The sequence below is a fragment of the Ovis canadensis genome, chromosome 5 (assembly GCF_042477335.2).
Source record: "Ovis canadensis isolate MfBH-ARS-UI-01 breed Bighorn chromosome 5, ARS-UI_OviCan_v2, whole genome shotgun sequence".
Taxonomy (NCBI): Eukaryota; Metazoa; Chordata; class Mammalia; order Artiodactyla; family Bovidae; genus Ovis; species Ovis canadensis.
The window spans coordinates 85,105,565-85,130,989 of record NC_091249.1 but is presented as its reverse complement, the minus strand read 5'-3'; the positions used below and the strand labels follow the sequence as shown (position 1 = coordinate 85,130,989).

The 25,425-nt window shown below is 41.0% G+C and overlaps 1 protein-coding gene across 1 annotated transcript in view; it reads left to right on the top strand.

Moving 5' to 3' along the window:
* Positions 1-25,425, top strand: part of ATP10B (ATPase phospholipid transporting 10B (putative)) — a 383,816-nt gene that overhangs the window by 31,648 nt on the left and 326,743 nt on the right. Inside the window, exon 2 of the mRNA XM_069592540.1 lies at positions 19,498-19,563. The gene's annotated coding sequence lies outside the window, so the exon portion shown is untranslated. The remainder of the gene's footprint in view (positions 1-19,497; positions 19,564-25,425) is intronic.

The following is a 25,425-nucleotide window of genomic DNA, read 5'->3' as shown; positions in this document are numbered from 1 at the left end:
ACAGGAAGGGTTCAGCAGTCGAAGGTGAGCTGGGAGATGGAGGGCAGCCCTGAGAGAGGAGAGGTCGATGTCTGTGTGGGAAATGATGGGTTTTCTACAGGAGCTGCTGGTCTGTTGTCTGAACTCCTCACTGCTTTAGGCAAAAACAAGGCACAGTAATGGCCCAGCTTGCTTCTTGTCTGGGCTGGAAGGTTCCCTCTGAATGCTGGTACACATGACGGTCCTGATTTTACTCCCCCAAGGTGCCTCTTTGAAGATAGAGATGAGGCCTGGACAGCAACCACTGCGCCACAAGGGCTGTTCTGTCTCTCTTGCATCTGCAAAAGGGACCCCACCAGTATCCCATCCCCATATTCCCAGAACAAATGGGATGCATTAGCTGTATCTTCAGAAATGTAGACTCTGAAACTAATCAGCCTGAGAAAATTCATGATGCTGTTTTGTTGTGGAGATTATTGTTATTTTTTCTCTAATCTTGTTAACGTTTTGAGTAGCCTTCAGTTTAGTGCCATCACTCAGTCATGTCCGACTCTGCGACCCCATGAATCACAGCCCCCCAGGCCTCCCTGTCCATCACCAACTCCCGGAGTTCACCCAAACTCATGTCCGAGTCAGTGATGCCATCCAGCCATCTCATCCTCTGTTGTCCCGTTCTCTTCCTGCCCCCAGTCCCTCCCAGCATCAGGGTCTTTTCTAATGAGTCAACTCTTCACATGAGGTGGCCAAAGTATTGGAGTTTAGCTTCAGCATCAGTCTTTCCAATGAACACCCAGGACTGATCTCCTTTAGGATGGACTGGTTGGATCTCCTTGCAGGCCAAGGGACTCTCAAGAGTCTTCTCCAACACCACAGTTCAAAAGCATCAATTCTTCGGTGCTCAGCTTTCTTCACAGTCCAACTCTCGCATCCATACACGACCACTGGAAAAACCATAGCCTTGACTAGATGGACCTTTGTTGGCAAAGTAATGTCTCTGCTTTTCAATACGCCGTCTAGATTGGTCATAACTTTCCTTCCAAGGAATAAGCGTCTTTTAATTTCATGGCTGCAGTCACCATCTGCAGTGATTTTGGAGCCCGCAAAAATAAAGTCTGACACTGTTTCCACTGTTTCCCCATCTATTTCCCGTGAGTAGCCTTACTGAGGTATAATTGCCATACAGTAAACTGCACATATTTGAAACATTAGATGCAGGTTATGGCACATGGATTAACCTGTGAAACCATCACCACAGTCACCTGGATGAACACATGTATCACCGCAGTTTTTTTGTGCCCCTTTGTAGTTCTTCCCACTACCCTTGCCCCTAAAAGCCTTCTACATGACTATACTGTTTTTCCACCTTATTTCCAGTAATTATAGACAATTTGATGTTATCAGATCCTTGTGGTTTTGTTTGCTTGGGAGTGGGAGCTCACAGTATTTTTCTCAGTATCCCTCTAAACACTCTGATGTCATTCCCACACCCCCGCCCCCGACCCTGCCCCCATGTCAAAGCTGCTTCCGTGAAGGCAGACACATCTCTCTGTATATGTCACTGCAATTGGGAATGATTTTTAAAATTGACCCTTACGATCACTCTTGCTCTCTTTATGGAATTGGAAATAAGGCTCACCAGAGATGATTTTGGCACCAGGGTGGAGGAGAAATTATGGTTCCATTCATTCAACAAAAGAGAGGCTTCTCTGTCTCGGTGCTTTGTGTGTGAAGGGCAAAACTGACCAGGCTCCTTGACTCATGAAGCTCACAGCTTAGCGGGGTGCACTGACCACCTCTAGGTAAACAAATATTAAAGGAAAATGGAAAGCATGCAGTGACAAAAAAATTTGTGATTTTGTTTCTATCTTTAACATCACGTACAAGGAATGAAAGGGAGTTAAGGGAGTTGATAGCAGTTTCTTTCTTACCCTAAAGCTTGGGGAAGCCTGGGAGATAAAATTGAAGGCTGTGTCATCAGCAGATGCTAAGGACCTAAAGCAGGAAAGAAGCTGGAGCCTCAGGGGAACTGCTACCCTACAAGGCTAGAGCCAGGCTTGAGGCCTGCTAGGTTTGAGCTTGAGAAAAATGGAGAGATGTCAGAGAATACAGCTAGAGGGAAAGGTAAGGACCAGATCAGAAGGCCTTGGAAGAAGTTTGGATTTTATTCTAAACACAGTGAAAAGTCATAGGAAGTTCTCAGAGGAAAGTGAAAGTGTTAGTCGCTCAGTCGTATCTGATTCTTTCGCAACTCCATGGACTGTAGCCTGCCAGGTTCCTGTCCATGGGATTTCCCAGGCAAGAATACCAGTGTGGATAGCCATTTCCTTACCCAGGAGATCTTCTCAACCCAGGGATTGAACCCAGGTTTCCCATCATACAGGCAAATCCTTTACTGTCTGAGTCACCAGGGAAGCCCAGGAGCACATTTAACTGTTTAAAGATTATGGCTTCTCGCTAAAGAACTCATAAATGAAGAAAATATCAACCTTCTGATTAAAACAAATAACTAGGAATCACTATAAAAATGATATTTTAAATAATTATAATAATGAAATTCTCTCTCTACTATGGTACCTTAGCTTGGATAAAAATAACAAATGAGTATTTTATAATGATGCATGCTGCCTGCTGGGCACAACTCCAAGCTTTTGACCTATAGTTCTCATTTGCCTCAATGAAACAAGTATCATTCTTATTTTACAAATGAGAAAATTGACTCAGAGGTTTAATAATTTTCCCAAGTTTTTAAAACTTGGACGACTAGCTTATCAAGGTAAATGAATAGGGCAAAGAGAAATGTCATTTTCTGTTGAAACTCATCTGTAACTTTTTGCTGCAAGGGCACATTTCAACCTGTTTCCTAGGCTGTGCAGAGGCTGATGGCTTTTAGAAAGACAAATAGGTCATGTACTGAAAGGCGGTCTTAGCTTCAGGAGTAAGATTCTCTTATCAGCTGAGCACTCTGGCCCCTTGATTCTGACAACCCTGTTGTTGTTGAGTCGCTAAGTTGTGTCCAACTCTTTTGAGACCCATGGGACTGTAGCCTGCCAGACTTCTCTGTCTGTCCAGGCAAGAATACGGGAGTGAGTTGCCGTTTCCTTCTCCAGGAGATTTTCCTGACCCAGAGATTAAACCCACATCTCCTGTATTGGCAGGCAGGTTCTTTGCCACTGAGACACTATGGAAGCCCTTCTGACCACCCTAGCAAGAGATTAAATGGTCAGAGGTCAAAGGGTAGGGGAAGGTTCCTTCAGTGAGGAATGTTGAAAGTCTGGAGTCAGCTGACAGGTTAGTGCACTTGCTGAGAGCATTACGCTGGTGTCCAGGGACCAGGATTCTGCTGCAGTGCTCTTATCTCGCCACGAGACCTAAATGTCTCTCCATCTCTCTGGTTCTCTATCCTGTTAGGGAAGTAAATAATGAACTTGACCTAGATGATTTGATTTTATCTAATGTGCTAAGAGCAACTGATTTATTTGAGCCATTGTGACAAATGGTTACTGTGTTAGGAGTATTAAATCAAACCACTCAATGAATTCAGCAACACTTTTAATAGGATTCATATCTCATTGTTTCCAGGAACACCCATGTCTCGAAATAATGTGTATTTATGTGTATATATATATGTGCGTATACACATATGTACATGTATATGTACATACACATATATAAAAATCTGATATTTATTCACTCTAATGATAATGTTTGAGTGAGTGAGTGAAGTCGCTCAGTCATGTCCGACTCTTTGCGACCCCGTGGACTGTAACCTACCAGGCTCCTCCGTCCATGGGATTTTCCAGGCAAGAATACTGGAGTGGGTTGCCATTTCCTTCTCCGGGTGATATTCCCCACCCAGGGATTGAACCCGGGTCTCCCGCCTTGCAGGCAAACGCTTCAACCTCTGAGCCACCAATGATAATGTTTAGTTCTCATGAATTTTCAAATCCCTGGCACTAATTCCATGACTTCATGAGTTAGGAGCTGCTGGAATGAAAAAAAACATAAAAGATCATAATCTTAGGAACAAGGGAAAACAAAGCTGATTATAGAAGAGGAAATGAAATGACTTCACAGCCTGGTTGATTGAATTGCGTACTTCTGACCCCTCCCCTCTGCTTCCTGATCCCTGACAGGTGATTATACTTAACACCCTGGCCTCCTGCAAGAACAGTCCCCCAGATTGAAGAAGCAGATTGCCTTATTCCCATTGTCAGATGAAAGATTATTTCCCCAGCATGCAGATCCTGGGCTGGTTTCTAGAATGGCTCACAAAATGAGGAAAATTCAAAGAAGCTGCCTGGGTGTTGGAGATTTCTGTTGGCTTCTTAATGAAGGTTATCTGAGAAAAAACTTCTGGATCTTTGAAGCAGAGAAACCCAATTCTAGAAACTGGTATTGCCCTCTCCCTTGCCTCTGCTGTGTTTGTTTCTCTAACAGATTCCTTTGTCAAAAGCACTGATTTTCTGTTCTCCAAGCTCATTAATTTCTCAGCATTAATATGTTTACCATATCCTCTAATTAGTGCCACCTCTCACATATGTATGGTAGTGAAATGCCCATGAGCAAGGGTTGCCCCTTTCTGTACATAGAGGGCAGTCCCCACCTGTGGTCTCTGCTCCTACTGTATGTATGAGCAGTGTGGTACCACTCATCAAGGGTGACTCACCAAAGGGTCCTTTGCCCACAGGCTTTTATTCAATACATTAAACAAATATTTGAGCAACTGCTGCATTCCAGGTACTATCCTAAATGCCTAGGAGTTTTGCAGAAAACACAGGACAAACATCTCTGTCTCCTAACCCAGGTAAATTGTACCATAGGTTAGCAGTTAGTAGATGCCTAGGAGGGAGAAGCAGAGAGTGGCGTGACAGAGGCTGGGAGAGTTCAAGCGTGGCAATGGGGTGGGATGTATTTGTAAACAGGGTGTTGAGAAGTTGACTCCCTTTCTTGTATAATTTTATTTATTTATTTATGGCTGTGCTGGGACTTCATTGCAGCATGGGCTGCTCTCTGGTTGGAGTGAGCAGGCTTCTCATTGCAGTGGCTTCTGCTGATGCTCAGAGAACAGGCTCTAGGGCTTGAGGCTTCAGTATTGTGGCTCAAGACAGGCTCAATAGTTGTGGCACACAGGCTCTGCAGCATGTGGGGTCTTCCCAGATCAGGGATCAAACCCATGTCTCTCCTGCATCAGCAGGCAGATTCTTACCACTGAGCCACCAGGGAAACCCAAGAAGTTGATTCTTAATAGGGACTTGTATCAGGAAAGACTTAGCCATGCACATATTTGGGAGAAGAGAAATCCAGACATAGGATAGTGAGCAAAGATCGTTAAAAGGATGCATGACTGATACATCCATTCAAAAAATAGTAAGGAGGCGATGTGGCTGAAGTTATAGGAACAAGGGGATCACAGGTTGAATTCAGAAAAGGATTGGAGGCAGGTGATGTGAGTCCTTGGTGGCCTCTGTAAGAAGCTGGGTTTTAGAGTGAAAGGGGCCAATGCTGAGTTTAGATCAGAGGAGCTATGAAATCTCACTTTTGTTTTGTTCATTACGTGTCTACAACGTATTTTCATTCACCAAATAGGTTTAACACCAGTTGAAAATTCTTGCCTGAATCAATTACATGAGAGCTGACAGACATGTTTTCTAATTTTGCCACTCATTCTATCTTATCAGCTGACATTCCTTTGTGAAATTTAGCTTTCTCATCAATTCTAGGTATTTGATTGCACAGGAATACATTTCCTGCTGAAAAGTAAAAATAAACACTTAAATCACTCCCTTTAAGGGCATATGTTCAAGGGAAGCTTTACAAAAAGCAATTAGCCTCTCAAATTGAGACAAATGTGGCTTGTGCTATAGAAGGATGCCCACACTGTTTCCCTCTTGTGCTGTCCTTAGTTACGGGGATGAAATTCCAGCAGGGAGCCATTCCTTGAGTCTGCTGTCATCTTCTGGAGTCTCCTTTTGGATATGCGCCTATGATATCAGGGAGGAAAAGAATGACCCTGGAGGAGGGGGCGTTACTAACTCTCGCCTAAATTTGTTGGTCAGATGAGCTAATTGTTGTGTCCAGATCCTAAAGAGCAGCTGAGATTTTTCACGTTCCTGCTCCATGACCTGCATTATTTAGTTAACTCCAAATGGCTTCAGCAAGTTTTTAAGGCTCTGTGAAATCTGTGCCCAGATGGCCTTAACTCCTTGATTCTTGTTCTCTCTTTGTCCTTTCTCCCCACTTCTTTCTCTCTCTTCTCTCTCTCTAACACTTGCACACACACACACACACACACACAAACATACACATCCCTACATTGTAAACATTATTATCGCCCCTCTAAACGACCCATTACCCCTCCTCCAAAAAACTGTTCTATCCCATCTCAAGATTTTGTCTGGGGTGTAATCTTCCCTTGGGACATCCTTCTCCAGTGTTACCTACCCCTGTTAAATTTCATCCTTCAAAGCTTTCAACAAATGCTCCTTCCCGGATCTCCACCCTCAGCAATCCCCAAACTGATTCTTCTTTCTCTGTGCACCCACACCCCTTTACCATATCTCCCTCTCTCTTTCTCATGATCTCAGTTGTATAAATGTTACTAATGTTCATGGCAAAAATGTCTTTACAAATGAGGCTGTTGTAAAATTTCCCCCAGTGAAAAAGTTGTCTGGTTCATGGTAAGCACTCAAATATTCATGGAGAATAATTTAAACAGCAGCCATAGCAATTTTCAAATGTCCATTTTCATTCCTCATTTCAGTTGCTCAGTCATGTCCAACTCTTTGCAACCCCATGGATGGCAGCATGCCAGGCTTCCCTGTTCATCACCAATTCCCCAAGCTTGCTCAGATTCAAGTCCATCGAGTTAGTGATGCCATCCAAACATCTCATCCTCTGTCATCCCCTTCTCCTGCCTTCAATCTTTCCCAGCATCAGGGTCTTTCCCAGTGAGTCAGTTCTTCTCATCAGGTGGACAAAGTATTGGAGCTTCAGTTTCAGCATCAGTCCTTCCAATGAATATTTCCTTTAGGATAGACTGGTTGGATCTCCTTGCAGACAAAGGGACTCTCAAGAGTCTTCATCAACACCACAGTTCAAAAGCATCAATTCTTCTGCACTCAGCTTTCTTTATAGTCCAGCTCTCACATCCATACATGACTACTGGAAAAACCGTAGCTTGACCTTTGTTAGCAAAGAAATGTATCTGCTTTTTAATATGCTGTCTGGGTTACTGAGCATCTATTGTGTCTTAAATAATGGGTACCATGGGATAACAAAAGTGAATCAGGAAACAGATCCTACCTTTGGGCAGAGTCCAGTTTAGGAGAGAGGGAACATATATGTAAAGTTCTATATTACAAAGGAAAGTGAAGTGAAAATGTTAGTCACTCAGTCATGTCTGATTCTTTCAACCTCATCGACTGTAGTCCACCAGGCTCCTCCGTCCGTGGCATTCTCCAGGCAAGAATACTGAAGTGGATTGTCATGCCCTTCTCCAGGGGATCTTCCCAACCCAGGGATCAAACCCTGGTCTCCCACATTGCAGGCACATTCTTTACTGTCTGAGCTACCAGAGAAGCCCCATATTACGAAAGAAGATGTGTTGAAAACTAGAGCCAAGAACAATAGGTTTAATTCACTCATATTTCTCTTTGCTCTGCAACAGATGTTTTTCTCCAATGGCCTATGAATCTTCCCATCAACTAGGATGAAAACAACTTCCACATAGACACCAGGGAGTTTCTCATGTTCCCCCAGAAGAGCTTTCAGTGTCACACTGATGGACTTCCTGAGCAGAGAATGAAGACATGGCATGTTTTCTCTCTCTCATTAACTCAGGCTGGATTCCCTCTCAGATGGACTTTTATCACTTTCCTTTCCACCAACAACCAGGGTTTTATTTTCATGATTCCTGTAAATTAGGATCGATACGTTTAATCCGAGATACAGCGAAGGTGACCATCAGCTTCAGTCTCCTCTGATTGCCTGAAAAGTCACTTCTGGATCCATCTGGGATTATCAGGCTGTCCTCCAATGCATCTAGAGAGAAGACAAACAACCGCTAAGGAGTGTTTTCTCTAATTTCCTGCCTATTCAGACCCCATGTTTCCCATCTGGGCCATGCATAGTGCTATCTTCCTTGTTAGAATCACAGTGTACTCCTTGAATCAACTCTCTTTATTAAAACAGGAGAGCTAAGAACAATCAGAGCTTTGCAAATTCTCCCTCTTAGTCTCTCTGTTTTCTCTGTTAATTTATTCATTCACTTATGTATTCATTTATTCAACAAATACTGATTAATCACCTCCCTTTTGATATACTCTGCCTATTCCCAAAAGGAACAGAGGTGGCTTTTGGCATCAAGCATAAGGCAAACCAGGTAAGCTGGGATGAAAATAGAAAGGAAGAAAGAGGGCTTGCCACCAGCTCCTAAGGTGGTTGGAATTTAGTCCTTGCTCTATTCCAGCAAGAAAGAGATCTGTTGGATTTCCATGTTTTTGCTTTCTGCCCAACCAAAACATGCCAACTGGGTGTGGAGGACACCTTTTTCCTGCAACTGAATGCATTTATTGAGCATCCAGTGGAATGTTTTGTTCATCTATGCAAATGCCTTCAGGTAAAAGAAAGAATCATTAGTTCCCATATTTTAGTTATTTCCATGCTATCTTTCAAATGTTTGTCTAGCTTCATAACTGTTACTTATTTCATAGTTTCTTTCTAAAAAATTGACTTTTAAATTTATTTTTAAAATACTTCTTAAAAAATTTTAAGGGAATATTTATATCAAATACCATAGTTAGATAATAATGTTAAAATAAACATAATTAAAAATAGCATCACATTCTAAATAAACAAAACTAAAACTCAGAACTATGGTATCTTCCTCTGCATTACGAGGGAGATTAGGATGTATTAATAATTAAAATCACACTAGCACCAGATTGATAGCCAATTCTTTTGATTATTCAATACAAAATGAAGCTAAAAAAGAATAATCTCAATGTGAACATCAATGTCACATTACACTTTCAAGAAGCATCCTCACTTTGCTCAAAACCCTTTTGAGTATCCTCCCCCAACCATGGAAAACATTGGTCAATTAACTGAAGCTGAAATTTGTGTGGGAGAGATTTTTTGGTACCTGGAAGCTATGAAAGCTCTTGGTTCGTGTTCATATTAGGTTGACTTTTTTTAAAAAAGTAAAACATCAAGTCCCATAAAAGTAGAACCTCAAGCTACCCACCCCTACACCCTTTGTTATCAACAAAGAATTGTTGCAATATAGTTGGCCCCAAAATAAAGCATGTGTATCTCTGGGAGGAATTAATAATTCTGATGAAGTTAGGGTTTTGGAAGACTTGCTTAGGTTCAGCAACAGTGAATTACACTTATTTAATAATATAAGGCTGCTTATAAAAATATTCTAGAAAGAAAAAGGAACTATTAGTAAATTTGAAAGTCTTATGAAATCAGGTATTTCTTTCTCTCATACTCTGAAGTACTCATATGCCTTCTTTCATATCACTGGGCTTCCCTGGTGGCTCAGTAGGTGAAGAATATGCTTGCAATGCAAGAGATCTGGATTCAGTCCTTGGTTCAGGAAGATCTCCTGGTGAAGGGAATGGCTACCCACTCCAGTATTCTTACCTGGAGAATTTCATGAACAGAGGAGCCTGATGGGCTACAGTCCATGGGTTGCAAAGATGAATATCAGTAAGCAGAATCATCTACATGGTAGATAAGAAAACTGCAAAAAGTGCCAGTGACATTCAACACATATACCAGCAATGACACCTTTTTTAAAGAGTATCTAGTTAGGTTTTGTCTACTTTGACAGGTTGGATGATTTGCTCTACCATTTCAGAAGCAGTACTTTCTCTTCTGTCTTGCTAGGTTTAATTGTGTCTCCCCCAAATTCATGTGTGAGGTCCTAACGCCCAGTACCTCAGGAAGTGACCTCGTTTGGGAATAGTCTTGCAGATGTAATGAAGCTTTGATGAGGTCGTTCTGAAGTAGGTGAGCTCCCAAGCTGAAAAAACATGCTGTTATACAAAGCTGAGATATGCGTGTAGAGACATGCACAGAAGGAGAATGCCATGTGAACATGGGGGCAGAGATCTAGGTGACGGGTCTATAGGCCCAGGCACATCCCGGTTTGAAGCTATGAAAGGGGCATGAACCAGATTCTTTGCTCACAGGCCTCAGAAAGGACCAACCCTGCTAACAGCCTGATCTGGGCTTTTAGCCTCCAGAACTGTGAGACTATAAAGTTCTATTGTTTAAGCCACCCCCTTGCGGTACTTTGTTATAGCAGCCTTAGCAAATTCAAAACTCTCTCTTTTTCCACTCTCATTGTAGGAGTGAAGGCTTGGAAACAGCATCACTTTACTTTCTAGAAACTACTGTTCCTTGCTGAAATAACAAACCTTGCCCCCTATTATTTGATATACCACATGCACAAATGTACACTTGGAAGAGTCTTCTGGCAATTTGAAGAAAATATGGTCTTTATATTAAAGAAGTTGCTATTGATTTGGGTATAGTTATTTTTACTGATGAGTTAATGACAATTTTATATAATTTCAGGGACAAGTAAAAGGTTTGTCTCTTTAATATCTTCCTCTCACTAATCCTTTTTAAGTTGCTTTTCCCATTCTAGTATACTGTGGTTTACTGCATTTGTAGCAGTTTTTGCTTTCCCTTGATGCTGCTTCCCAGTTCTATACCAGTTATTTGCAGGAGGTTTTTATGAAGGAGGTGCTAGGAAAAATTTTAAATGGAAGGTTTTGTGAGTAGGCTTGTTCAGACTTTTCTCTTCTCAACTGAAAAAAAGAGGCAATTATACAACTATTTTCTGTCCCACAGGCACTATTTCCTTGAAATTAGACATTTGTATGATTTTTATAGTTAATCCTACTCTCTCAACTTCTCTTAAACAAATAGAAAGTGAGGGTGAACTGATAAATGATGGCATCCTAGGAGATGAATTTCGTTGTCTGGTTCTCATATTGATAGGAGAAACAAGAGCTATTAGAGTATTTGAGTTTACAGTTGGGTTGAGTACAGTACAGTGATAATGAAATTGCCATTGATTACTCATTATGCCAAATATATATATACACACACATTGGATAGATATATATAGAGAGAGACAAGGGGGGAATTTATAATCATGTAAAGTAGCTATTATTTTGCTGATTTTTCAGAAGAAACTTAAGGCTAAGAGATTAAGTAGTTTTACAAGGTCAAACAACCAGGGAAAGGTGGCAGAATTGAAATTAGAACCAGGTCGGTCTGTGTGAATCATTTTCAGTGAACATTCATAATCTCACTGACTCCTAGTGGTTAATACATATATAACTCTTAACAGGAATCACTTGGCTTCCCTGCTTAATTAATGCAATTGAATAATTGTAGATTGGGTGGGTAATAATATATCCCTGGCTTCATAAACTAATCAGGGCCCCAAATCTTGATTCTCTCAATCTGTATAGGTATTGTGGTGTGAACTCTAGGATTCTCCTCACCAAGCATTCCTGGAAATTTAAATCCATGTGTAAAGATTAAATCCCAATAAAAGCTAGCTAGTCCTTACTAATCTGTGGGTCTTAGAAAAAGTCATTTGCTTTCCCAAAGTTTAGGGCAGTATCATGTAGTTGATTTGTTGAGGAGAAAAAGATTTCTTTATAAGCATGATAATTCAATCTCTGACATTCAGATTAGAGAGACACATATAAGTAAAACAGCAGATTTTAGATGGTGTGTTTTCATATTGGGATATGAATTGTTATCATATGCTTATATGATTTAAAATGGGGTTATTGGAAAAGATGCAGTGTTTTGGTGGGGTTTTGGTGTACATGTTTTTGTCTAAAGAAAATTATAAACTTCATAGCAGTGGTTTCAACAAGTAAAATGTTGAATGCAGATAGGGAAATGAAGTAAAGCCTCATTGTGAACTCTGGAATGTTTACTTGTAAATTTAAGTATGAGAAAAAGAGTAAATGGGATCAGATGAAACAGTTTTCCCTGAGAAAATAACCATCGAGTCAACATGTTTACATTGATTGGAATGCCAAAAGAACTTGAGAAAAAAGTCAAATAGGCACTCTTTCTGTGTAAAATTAGCTGCTATTCGACCCCAGATGTGATGATGTTCTGACTGCTTCTCCTGATAAGGAATGGTTGTTGTTGGTTTTGTACAGAAGCTTAGAGGGCAGGCCAGACACATCTGTGCAAACCAGGCTCAACACTCTTCTAGCCTGTGATGCTCAGGATTTGGTTGCCTTTCATAGCTCTTAAATTTATCACCCTTTAGCTCTGTTAAATGACATGCATTCAGTGAAATAAAAAACCAAAGCCATAAAGTGTACTTGAGAACCTCTAATATGAGATGTTCGCAAGTCAGATCTAATCCCTTGAATCTGTTTGTCACAGGATTATATCTGATTTGTGAGCTCCAATACATTGGCCCCTGATGCAAAGAGTCAACTCATTGGAAAAGACCCCAATGCTGGGAAAGATAGAGAGCAGGTGGAGAAGGGGGTGACAGAGGATGAGATGGTTGGATCACATCACTGACTCAATGCATATGAGTTTGAGCAACTCCAGGAGCTAATGAAGGACAGGGAAGCCTGGTGTGCCACAGTCCATGGGGTCATAAAGAGTAGGAGATGACTTAGCAACTGAACAATAAAATATGAGTAGTCATTTTAACCTTGACGTTTAAGATGCAATCAATTATATATTTCTTTATAAATTTAATGATAGCATTTGGAGATTAAATATCTCATTAAAGGTGCATATCAAGTGTAAGAGGCACCACAATTTCAGAAACATTAGAATGTGAAAAAAGTGAGAATATATATAGTAATAGAGCTTTGATCTTATGAAGCTTATCTGAATGGATCATTCCCACAGACTTTCTTGGAGCAGTAAAAGATACCAAGGGTAGTGGAATATTAGTCACTGCTGAAGTTGATGGCAAATCAGACATGGGCCTCTCATCCTATACTCTCTGCCCTGATTCGAACTTAGTTGCAGTAGAGAATTGTGGAGAGAGCCATTTATTGACATACAGTTGAGGAGTTTCTATATGATGTTACTGATGTGATTGTAGAGATGGGATTTGTACCCTGCACAGGCACCAGAGGTCAAGGCAGATCCTGGAAATCAGAAACAAGACTCACAATATAACAAAGTGAAAGAGACAACAAACGGAAGAGGCAGTGAAGGGACACCAAGATATGGGGACTGCTGACTATTAAGGAGTAGTAGAAAGGAGAATAATTCTGGCTTTGTTGAACAAGGTTTTGAAAGTCTTTCCTAAGGCTATTTGTATAAAAAGTGTCCTTAGCAAACATTTGGTGCCTGGGTTTTTCTTCCTATTAAGGCACAATTTGAGATACCCTTACATCTGATACTTCTGCCTCTGCCATCCTATTAAGGAGATGCAACAAGGAAATATCAAATTGAATGCTTGAAACTACTAAAAATGTAAACTGCTCCTGGACCAAAGTCCCAGGAGACACTTTATATACCACTGTTTATAATCATCGTTTGAACATTCCAGCCTTTAGCCAAACCATAAAGCTAAAGATGACAGGTAAATTATCAGAAAGTCCATCCTCCATTACCTTTCTCCTTCCATATCTTTGATAATAGAAGAATATTAAAAGGTAATAGAAATAAGACATAGATTTATTTCGGCCCCTGTGAGCAAGTGAATAATAATGAGATTTATGGACCTTAGACACATCTATACAAAAGGGAAATGGCAAACCACTTCAGTATTCTTGTCTTGAAAACACCATGAACAGTATGAAAAGGCAAAATGATAGGATACTGAAAGAGGAACTCCACAGGTCAGTAGGTGCCCAATATGCTACTGGAGATCAGTGGAGAAATAACTCCAGAAAGAATGAAGGGATGGAGCCAAAGCAAAATACTCAGCTGTGGATGTGACTGGTGATAGAAGCAAGGCCCGATGCTGTAAAGAGGAATATTGCATAGGAAACTGGAATGTCAGGTCCATGAATCAAGACAAATTGGAAGTGGTCAAACAGGAGATGGCAAGAGTGAACGTCGACTTTCTAGGAATCAACGAACTAAAATGAACTGGAATGGGTGAATTTAACTCAGATGACCATTATACCTACTACTGTGGGCAGGAATCCCTCAGAAGAAATGGAGTAGCCATCATAATCAACAGAAGAGTCCGAAATGCAGTACTTGGCTGCAATCTCAAAAACGACAGGATGATCTCTGTTCATCTCCAAGGCAAACCATTCAATATCACGGTAATCCAAGCCTGTGCCCCAACCAGTAATGCTGAAGAAACTGAAGTTGAACGGTTCTATGAAGACCCAGAAGACCTTTTAGAACTAACACCCAAAAAAGATGTCCTTTTCATTATAGGGGACTGGAATGCAAAAGTAGGAAGTCAAGAAACACCTGGAGTAACAGGCAAATTTGGCCTTGGAATGCGGAATGAAGCAGGGCAAAGACTAATAGAGTTTTGCCAAGAAAATGCACTGGTCATAGCAAACACCCTCTTCCAACAACTCAAGAGAAGACTCTACACATGGACATCACCAGATGGTCAACACCGAAATCAGACTGATTATATTCTTTGCAGCCAAAGATGGAGAAGCTCTATACAGTAACAAAAATAAGACTAGGAGCTGACTGTGGCTCAGATCATGAACTCCTTATTACCAAATTCAGACTCAAACTGAAGAAAGCAGGGAAAACCGCTAGACCATTCAGGTATGACCTAAATCTAATCCCTTATGATTATACAGTGGAAGTGAGAAATAGATTTAAGGGCCTAGATCTGATAGATAGAGTGTCTGATGAACTATGCAGTGAGGTTCGTGACATTGTACAGGAGACAGGGATCAAGACCATCCCCATGGAAAAGAAATGCAAAAAAGCACAATGGCTGTCTGAGAAGGCCTTACAAATAGCTGTGAAAAGAAGAGAAGCGAAAAGGAAAGATATTCCCATTTGAATGCAGAGTTCCAAAGAAGAGCAAGGAGAGATAAGAAAGCCTTCTTCAGTGATCAATGCAAAGAAATAGAGGAAAAGAACAGAATGGGAAAGCTAGAGATCTCTTCAAGAAAATCAGAGATACCAAGGGAACATTTCATGCCAAGATGGGCTCGATAAAGGACAGAAATGGTAGGGACCTAACAGAAGCAGAAGATATTAAGAAGAAATGGCAAGAATACACAGAAGAACTGTACAAAAAGATCTTCACAACCCGGATAATCACGATGGTGTGATCACTCATCTAGAGCCAGACATCCTGGAATGTGAAGTCAAGTGGGCCTTAGAAAGCATCACTATGAACAGAGCTAGTGGAGGTGATGAAATTCCAGTTGAGCTGTTTCAAATCCTGAAAGATGATGCTGTGAACGCGCTGCACTCAGTATGCCAGCAAGTTTGGAAAACTCATCAGTGGCCACAGGACTGGAAAAGGTCAGTTTTCATTCCAATCCCAAAGAAAGGCAATGCCAAGGAGTGCTCAAACTACCACAAAATTGCACTTATCTCACATGCTAGTAAAGTAATGCTCAAAATTCTCCAAGCCAGACCTCAGCAATATGTGAACCGTGAACTCCCTGATATTCAAGCTGGTTTTAGAAAAGGCAGAGGAACCAGAGATCAAATTGCCAACATCCACTGGATCATGGAAAAAGCAAGAGAGTTCCAGAAAAATATCCATTTCTGCTTGATTGACTATGCCAAAGCCTTTGACTGTGTGGATCACAGGATCACTGTGATCCACAATTCTGAAAAAGATGGGAATACCAGGCCACCTGACCTGCCTCTTGAGAAATCTGTATGCAGGTCAGGAAGCAACAGTTAGAACTGGACATGGAACAACAGGCTGGTTCCAAATAGGAAAAGGAGTATGTCAAGGCTGTATATTGTCACCCTGCCTATTTAACTTCTATGCAGAGTACATCATGAGAAACGCTGGACTGGAAGAAACACAAGCTGGAATCAAGATTGCTGGGAGAAATATCAATAACTTCAGATATACAGATGACACCACCCTTATGGCAGAAAGTGAAGAGGAACTAAAAAGCCTCTTGATGAAAGTGAAAGAGGAGAGTAAAAAAGTTGGCTTCAAGCTCAACATTCAGAAACGAAGATCATGGCATCTGGTCCCATCACTTCATGGGAAATAGATGGGGAAACAGTGGAAACAGTGTCAGACTTTATTTTGGGCTCCAAAATCACTGCAGATGGTGATTGCAGCCATGAAATTAAAAGACGCTTACTCCTTGGAAGAAAAGTTATGACCAACCTAGACAGTATATTCAAAAGCAGAGACATTACTTTGCCGACTAAGGTCCGTCTAGTCAAGGCTATGGTTTTTCCAGTAGTCATGTATGGATGTGAGAGTTGGACTGTGAAGAAAGCTGAGCGCTGAAGAATTGATGCTTTTGAAGTGTGGTGTTGGAGAAGACTCTTGAGAGTCCCTTGGACTGCAAGGAGATCCAACCAGTCCATTCTGAAGGAGATCAGCCCTGGGATTTCTTTGGAAGGAATGATGCTGAAGCTGAAACTCCAGTACTTTGGCCACCTCATGCGAAGAGTTGACTCATTGGAAAAGACTCTGATGCTGGGAGGGATTGGGGGCAGTAGGAGAAGGGGACGACCGAGGATGAGATGGCTGGATGGCATCACGGACTCGATGGACATGAATCTGAGTGAACTCTGGGAGTTGGTGATGGACAGGGAGGCCTGGCATGCTGCGATTCATGGGGTCGCAAAGAGTCGGACACGACCGAGCGACTGAACTGAACTGAGAAGATTTTAAGAGGAGCTTTTGTCCCAGTCCATATATCTATAGTAACTATGTAAGTCCAGTTCTAACAATGTAAAATAGTCAAATTTCACTTCAAAGAGTTCACTTCAAAGAGCAGGAAATGAAGTTCCTTTCCCTGGTCAGTTCGTTGTCAAGTATTTACTGATTTCTTATACTAAGCTCAGGGTGATGATATAGACACTGTAATTTCCACAGAGAAGCTGCTTAAATTTCAGTTGAAAAGAGTACTATGCCACAGTTTATGTTCCAAGCAGTCTGTAATTGGTACTTAAACTGTGTTTGTGAAACAAACCTTATTCCTTGTTCATGTATTATTTGCCACTCTGTTCTACGTCATCCTCACTCCACAACTCTCGACTGACAGCAGCTCTGCATTTCGGAAGGTTGGTGGTCATGTTAACGAGGACTGAACGAGAGAAACCACACACGTGAGCTTAAGTGCTTCCGCCTGGAAGCACACGAGTCACTTCCACTGTTACATCAGTGTCATGGCCACGCATTTCTTTAAGGCGTGGGAAAGGCTGATCTTCATAAATGCCCAAAAGTACAGTACTGGTGGGCTTCCCAGGTGGCACTGGTTGTAAAGAGCTCCCCTGCCAATGCAGGAGACACAAGAGATAACGAGTCTGATCCCTGGGCCAGGAAGATCCCCTGGAGGGCGGGCGTGACACCCCGCTCCAGTGTTCTTGCCTGGAGAATCCCCAGGGACAGCGTAGCCTGGCAGGCTACAGTCCATAGGGTTGCAAAGGGTCAGACATGACTGAAGCAACTTAGCACGCATGCACAGGAGATGACTGTTGGTGACCAGGAGCGGTGACCACCACAGGATGAGATCACAGAAGCGGAGAGAACAGCAGGGAGCAGGCAAGAGAAGATGTAGCCTGGACTCAAACGGGAGAGACGGAAGAAATGAATAGATTTTAGAGACAAGCGGCAGTCACAGAGAATTCTGTATCTGCTGGCAATCTGTCTTAATGTCTTATTCTTAAAAAAAAAAAAAAAAGCTAAACAAACAATCAAAATAATCAGACAAAATGGAGAGATGTTGGTCAAATGGTACAAACTTCTACTTATAAGATGAAGAAATTCTGAAGATTGAACTTACAGCATGGTGACTGTAGTTAATAATATATTATTAATTACTTGAAAGTCACCAGGAGAGTAGATCTTAAATGTTTTCACCACACACACACACAAAGGTAATTAAGTGAAGTGATGGGTATGTTAACTGGCTTGGTTATGATTATCACTTGTATATGTATATCAAATCATTTTGTGTGTCTTAAATATAGACAATTTTTATTTGAGGTACAAGGTCAGTTGTACCTCAAAACTATTTTTTTAAAAGTGATTATAAAGAATCCAAAAGGAGGTGGACAAATGAAAACAAAGAAATGTGGGAAGGCTTCTTGGGAAAAATATAAAAATTGTCTATCTGTAAAATCAGCGTTCACAAACAAATATGTGCATTTTTATTTTGTGCTTGCAAACTGCAGCAGATGCTATTTCTGCTCTTTATTTTATTGCCCATAAATAAGCTACTTTGGATTCTCCAGGCAAGAACACTGGAGTGGGTTGCCATTTCCTTCTCCAATGCATGAAAGTGAAAAGTGAAAGTGAAGTCGTTTAGTTGTGTCCAACCCTTAGCGACCCCATGGACTGCAGCCCACCAGGCTCCTACATCCATGGGATTCTCCAGGCAAGAGTACTGGAGTGGGGTGCCCTTGCCTTCTCCAATGGCTATCATAACAATGGTTAAGCTGTATTTAGAGTTCAAAGAGTACCACACCCTCTACATGCATTACCTATGAATTAGATAATGGTGCTGTCCCACATTATACATGAGGTCATTAAGTCTTATTGTGTAAACTAATTTGACTAAGACCAGCCAACCCACTCCTGTGTTCTTGCCTCGAGAATCCCAGGGACGGGGGAGCCTGGTTGGCTGCCGTCTCTGGGGTCGCACAGAGTTGGACACGACTGAAGCGACTTAGCAGCAGCAGCAGCCAGTAAGATGGTAAGATTTGAACCCAGAACTGTTTAAACAGTCCTGTCTCCTAACTATGATCATACTCTGCCTCATTGATCTCCAATGAAATTAGACAGGTGACAGTTTCTTAACAATTTGTGCTTCATTTAAGTCTGTGGTTATTCTCCAGAGTGACACTGTAGAAACCTAATTTTACCAGATGACAAAATTTGAGCTATAGTCGTGAAATTCTCAGACATAATAACCAAAGTTCATGTCAATTGAAATTAAGAAAGAAAATCTGAATAATAGAAATTCCACTGAAGTATAAGGAGAATGGGGAATATGTGCTGTGAAATCCCAGAGCAAGTGGCAAGTCATTCGGGAAACTGTGGCATTCAAAAGCTCAAACATTGAAAATCAAAAATATGGAACAGTGTCTAGCCCATGGTGTCTTTCAACTGAGACTTCATGACGTGAATGACACTGTCAGTGTGTGCTGATAGAAAGGTGATGCACAAATCAAGCTCTCTATTGTATGTGTGCAAAGAATGAGAATGAGCATTCACTGAATGCCAGACCCTGTGCAGAGGATAGAAAATATTGTATGTTGAATGTGTATAAAAGCAATTATTATGATGTAAGCCATAGTGAATCAATCCTTCATCTCCTGAAATGAGATTTTTCTTTATCTTTGTCATTACAGAAATCGACACAAATTATTTAAAAGAAGAAAAGCAGCACCATTACCATAGTTGACGTCCTGTGTTTGGTAAGCTTCTGTTTTTAGATATTTCCTTCCATATGGTTTTGTTTTAGAAGTACGTTTATAATATATAGCTGTTAATATAATTTTATAATATATATTTGTTGCTTGCGCCTGTTTTTAAAATCCCTGACTTCTTTTTAATTAGATAATCCTCTTTTCTGTGAATAATATATTCAGTGTGGTTTAAAAGACGTTGGCACAGAGAATGTATTGCTGTATGAGCTGGTGGAGTTGGGTACCCAATCCAGAATGAATGAATCAGAGGTTTTCCTGAGACTTTGGCAAGATAAAATGTGTCAGGAAAGCCTTTCTAATGAGGCTTCTGGGTTGAGTCAGTATGAGTCTGGAGTTTACAAAGGCCAGCTGGCCACCGCATGGAGAAAGCCTGCTTAAAACATGCAATGGAGCCCTTGGGTCTCAGGACATTCCAGTTCTGTGAGCCAGTAAATTTTTCTTTTTTGCTAAAGTAGATAGGTAGAAAACAGCTGGGTAGGAAGACAGTGGTCATGTGACCACATTGAGACAGGGTGAAGTGGCAAAAGTACATTTGATTGGAAGTTACAAGATAGTCCTGGTGGCAACCTTGACTCATGACCCTACTTAACTTCCCTGAGTCTTTGTCTCCTTTATCTGTGATATGCTAATATTGGATTACTTAAAACCTAAGGCCTGTTTCATTTTAAGTTGTTATTCCAAGTTCATTGCTTTAACTCTATTTTGTTTACCCATTCTGTGTATTGTTCAATAGTTTACATCTGCTAATCCCGGACTTCCAATCCATGCCTCTCCTGCCTACCTACTTGGCAACCATATCTGTTCTCTGCGTCTGTTGAGTCAGTTTCTGTTTTGTAGATAAATCCATCTGCATCTTATTTTAAATTCTGCGTAAAAGTGATATCATGGTATTTGTCTTTCTCTGTCTGACTTGGCTTAGTATAATAATTTCTGGGTCCATCATATTTCTATTAATGGCGTTATTTCACTCTTTTTAATGGCTGAGTAGTATTCCATTGTATATATGTACTATATATTCTTTATGCATTTATCTACTGGTGGATATTTAGGTTGCTTCTCTGTGTTGGCTACTTTAAATAGCGCTGCTATGAACATAAGGATGCATATATCTTTTCAAATTACAGTTCCTCGATATATGCCCAGGAAAGGGCTTCCTGAATCTTAGGGCAACTCTATTTTTAGCTTTCTTAAGGAACCTCCATATTTTTTTCCATAGTGGCTGCACCAATTTGCATTCCCAACAACAGTGTAGGAAGGTTCGTTTTTCTCCATACCCTTTCCAGCATTTTTCATTTTTAGACTTTTTAATGATAGCCATTCTGACTGGTATGGGGTGGTGACTTATTGTAGTTTTGATCTGCATCAAAAATAAAGATGAAACCTCACACTAAGACTGAAAATTGAAAGATGTGTTTATTACTTATTGGATACAGGCATAAAAAGACTAGTGCTATATTAACAAGAAGAGTGCTTGTTCATATATTGTGACCAGTGCCGTGTATTGGCAAGTGAATCCTCCTACTTACCTACTAGTCTACTTACCTGTCATCAGCTGATTTTACTGCCAGCATACCCGGATATTAACATGTGGGTTTCCCTGAATGTGAATAGCCACCATTTGTAAGCTCTGGAGATATCACATATCCAGCTATGTGTCTCTCTTAGAAGATCCTAGACATACACAAAGATGTTTATGTGACTTGTAAGCAGTTTTGCTTTTTATTATTAGCCTAGACTGGTGCCTCCTTAGCAGTTCATTTCCTGGGAACCTCTAGTTAATTTGCCATGTAAACAGAGAGAACTTGAAAATGTAATAGGTATGTCAGAAAGTTTGACAATCTAAAATTTGCAACTTTCAGCTTCTAACATTCTCCCCTAAATCTGACCAATGATGTACTGAAATTAAACATGCTTGCAAAATTTTATACAGTTTCTCTTTTCCCAATTATGCTTAAAAAGAGAACTTTTGCTCCTATTTAGAATAATGAAATGCAAAAGTCCAATCTGTTGTGTATTGGCTGATCCAATGGAAGGAGCGCTGGGCTAGAATATTAATTACCTCTGTCACTTCTTTGTGCTTGTACTATTAAAGTAATTTCTTGATTGTTCTGGCTTCAATATTTCCCTCTAATGATTCATTCTAACTAGCATCAAATATATTTTCAAAATTGACAGGTGTCTCCCTATCACCATCCCAGTTAAAAGCCCCCCATGGGCTGCATACTGCCTCTAGAATTAATAATAATTGCAGTAGTAACATTAATAATCATGGCAGCCAACACTCACTGGATTTACTCTATGCTAAACACTATGTGATGTACTTTATATGTACTTCCTTAATCTTCACAGTAACTGAAGTTCATGGTTGTAGAAACTGGGGCCAAAAATGTTAGGCAATTTACCCAAGATCATATAGCTAATGCGTGATGTAACTAAGACCCAAACTCACATCTGTCTGACTAAAGTTTATTCTCTCAGTCATGATATTATTCTGCCTCTTCTTCCTACCGAAAGACAGATTCCTTGGCAAGTCTTTCCTAGAATGGAAACCTTTCATTTGTTCACATAACTCTTGTATTAGTCTTGGATACACACTCTTTTCTCCAGTTCAGTTTCCTCTTTTTTAAAAGCCATAGTCCTTCTTTAAGCTTTTTGGTTTTTTCATTTCTCCAAACTTTCCCACTTTTGTTCTTTGTTTTCATGTCTGGGTATTGCACCCATCCTTGGCATCCTCAGTCATTCAGTGAACAGGTCATTATTACTAAGCACCTGCTGGTCAGTGACTATTCCTGTCTTCCATAAATTCACTGAGTAGTGGTAGCTTCAAATATATGCATAGGGGATCCATTCCATAATGGCAGTAGCTGAAAAAGATGAAAACAGCCCTATTCCAGAGCCTGGTACTTAAAAATTTTTGGTAAAGAATCAAATTCCTAATCATCTCATTGAATCTCATACCTTTAGGAGTAATCTTATTCTACCAAGCACAGTATAAGCTGCTTGAGCATTAAACAAAGCCCTATGTGTCTTTAGTATCACTTTTTTGTAGGAAACCAACTTAAAGGTTTTAAGTCCCATCTACTTTTTCTAAAGAATTTCTGTGTGGTGTGTGTGCATTAAGTAATATGACTGTCTAGATCTGTGCTGTTGTTCAGTCGCAAAGTCCTGTTCAGCTCTTTGCAACCCCATGGACTATCGCACACCAGGCTTCCCTGTCCTTCGCTATCCCCCAGAGCTTTCTCAGGCTCATGTCCATTGAGTCAGTGATGCCATCCAACCATTTCATCCTCTTGTCACCCCCTTCTTTTCATGCCCTCAATCTTTCCCAGCATCGGGGTCTTTTCCAGTGAGTTGGCTCTTCACATCAGGTAGCCAAAGTATTGGAGCTTCAGCTCCAGCATCAGTCCTTCCAGTGAATATTCAGCATTGATTTCCTTTAGAATTGACTGGTTTGATCTCCCCGCTGTCCAAGGGACTCAAGAATCTTCCCCAGCACCACAATTTGAAAGCATCAGTTCTGCGCTCACACTTTTGTGTTGGTCTAACTCTCACATATGTACATGACTACTGGAGAAACTATAGCTTTGACTAGAGGGACCTTTGTCAGCAAATGATGTCTGTTTTTTAATATGCCATCTAGGTTTGTCATAGCTTTTCTTGCAAGGAGAAAGCGTCTTTTAATTTTGCGGCTGCAGTCACCATCCACGGTGATTTTGAAACCCAAAAAATAAGTCTGTCACTGTTTCCATTGTTTCCCCACCTATTTGCCATGAAGTGATGGAACTGGATGCCATGATCTTAGGTTTTTGAATGCTGAGTTTCAAACCAGCTTTTTCACACTCTTTTTTTTTAACCCTCACCCTCATCAAGAGGCTCTTCTAGTTCGTCTTCACTTTCTGCTATTAGTGGTTTCATCTCCATATTTGAAGTTGTTGATGTTTCTCCTGGCAATCTTGACCCCTGCTTGTTACTTATCCAGCCTGATATTTTGCATGATGTATCTGCAGGGAAATTAAATAAGCAGGATGTCAATATAAAGCCTTGACGTACTCCTTTCCCAATTTTGGCCAAGTCCATTGTCCTGTGTCTGGTTCTCACTGCTGTTTCTTGACCTACATCCAGATCTGTGTGTACACTTGCGAACATATTGACAGTTATTGCGCTGAAGGATAGGACTGCTGGAATTGTTGCTGTCGTTAAGGATTGAGACTAAGAGCCTCTGATGGGTATGTGACTTTGATAAATATCGTCTCTAGGGATAGAAATAATGATTTCTGCCTTTTACTTCATAGAATTATTCAGTTCAGTTCACTTGCTCAGTCATGTCCGACTCTTTGAGACCCCATGAACCATAGCATGCCAGGCCTCCCTGTCCATCACCAACTCCTGGAGTTTACCCAAACTCATGTCCATCAAGTTGGTGATGCCATCCAGCCATCTCATCCTCTGTCATCCCCTTCTCCTCCTGCCCTCAGTCCCTCCCAGCATCAAGGTCTTTTCCAGTGAGTCAACTCTTTGCATGAGGTGGCCAAAGTACTGGAGTTTCAGCTTCAACATCAGTTATTCCAATGAACTGGTTGGATCTCCTTGCAGTCCATGGGACTTTCAAGAGTCTTCTCCAACACCACAGTTTAAAAGCATCAATTCTTCGGCACTCAGCCTTCTTCACAGTCCATCTCTCATATCCATAACAGACCACTGGAAAAACCATAGCCTTGACTAGATGGACCTTTGTTGGCAAAATAATGTCTCTGCTTTTGAATATGCTGTCTAGGTTAGTCACAATTTTCCTTTCAGGGAGTAAGCGTCTTTTAATTTCATGGCTGCAATCACCATCTGCAGTGATTTTGGAGCCTAAAATAAAGTCAGACACTGTTTCCACTGTTTCCCCATCTATTTCCCATGAAGTGATGGGACCAGATGGCATGATCTTCATTTTCTGAATGTTGAGCTTTAAGTCAACTTTTTCACTCTCCTCTTTCACTTTCATCAAGAGGCTTTTTAGTTCCTCTTCCCTTTCTGCCATAAGGGTGGTGTCATCTGCATATCTGAGTTTATTGAGATTTCTCCTGACAATCTTGATTCCAGCTTGTGCTCCTTCCAGCCAGCGTTTCTCATGATGTACTCTGCATAGAAGTTAAATAAGCAGGGTGACAATATACAGCCTTGACATACTCCTTTTCCTATTTGGAACCAGTCTGTCGTTCCATGTCCAGTTCTAACTGTTTCTTCCTGACCTGCATATATATTTCTCAAGAGGCAGGTCAGGTGGTCTGGTATTCCCATCTCTTTCAGAATTGTCCACAGTTTATTGTGATCCACACAGTCAAAGGCTTTGGCATAGTCAATAAAGCAGAAATAGATGTTTTTTCTAGAACTCTCTTGCTTTTCCCATGATCCAGTGGATGTTGGCAATTTGATCTCTGGTTCCTCTGCCTTTTCTAAAACCAGCTTGAACATCTGGAAGTTCACAGTTCACGTATTGCTGAAGCCTGGCTTGGAGAATTTTGAGCATTACTTTACTAGCGTGTGCTGCTGCTGCTGCAAAGTCGCTTCAGTCATGTCTGACTCTTGTGACCCCATAGACGGCAGCCCACCAGGTTCCCCCGTCCCTGGGATTCTCCAGGCAAGAACACTGGAGTGGGTTGCCATTTCCTTCTCCAATGCATGAAAGTGAAAAGTGAAAGTGAAGTCGCTCAGTCACGTCCGACTCAGCGACCCCATGGACTGCAGCCCACCAGGCTCCTCTGTCCATGGAATTTTCCAGGCAAGAGTATTGAGATGAGTGCAATTGTGCAGTAGTTTGAGCATTCTTTGGCATTGCCTTTCTTTGGGATTGGAATGAAAACT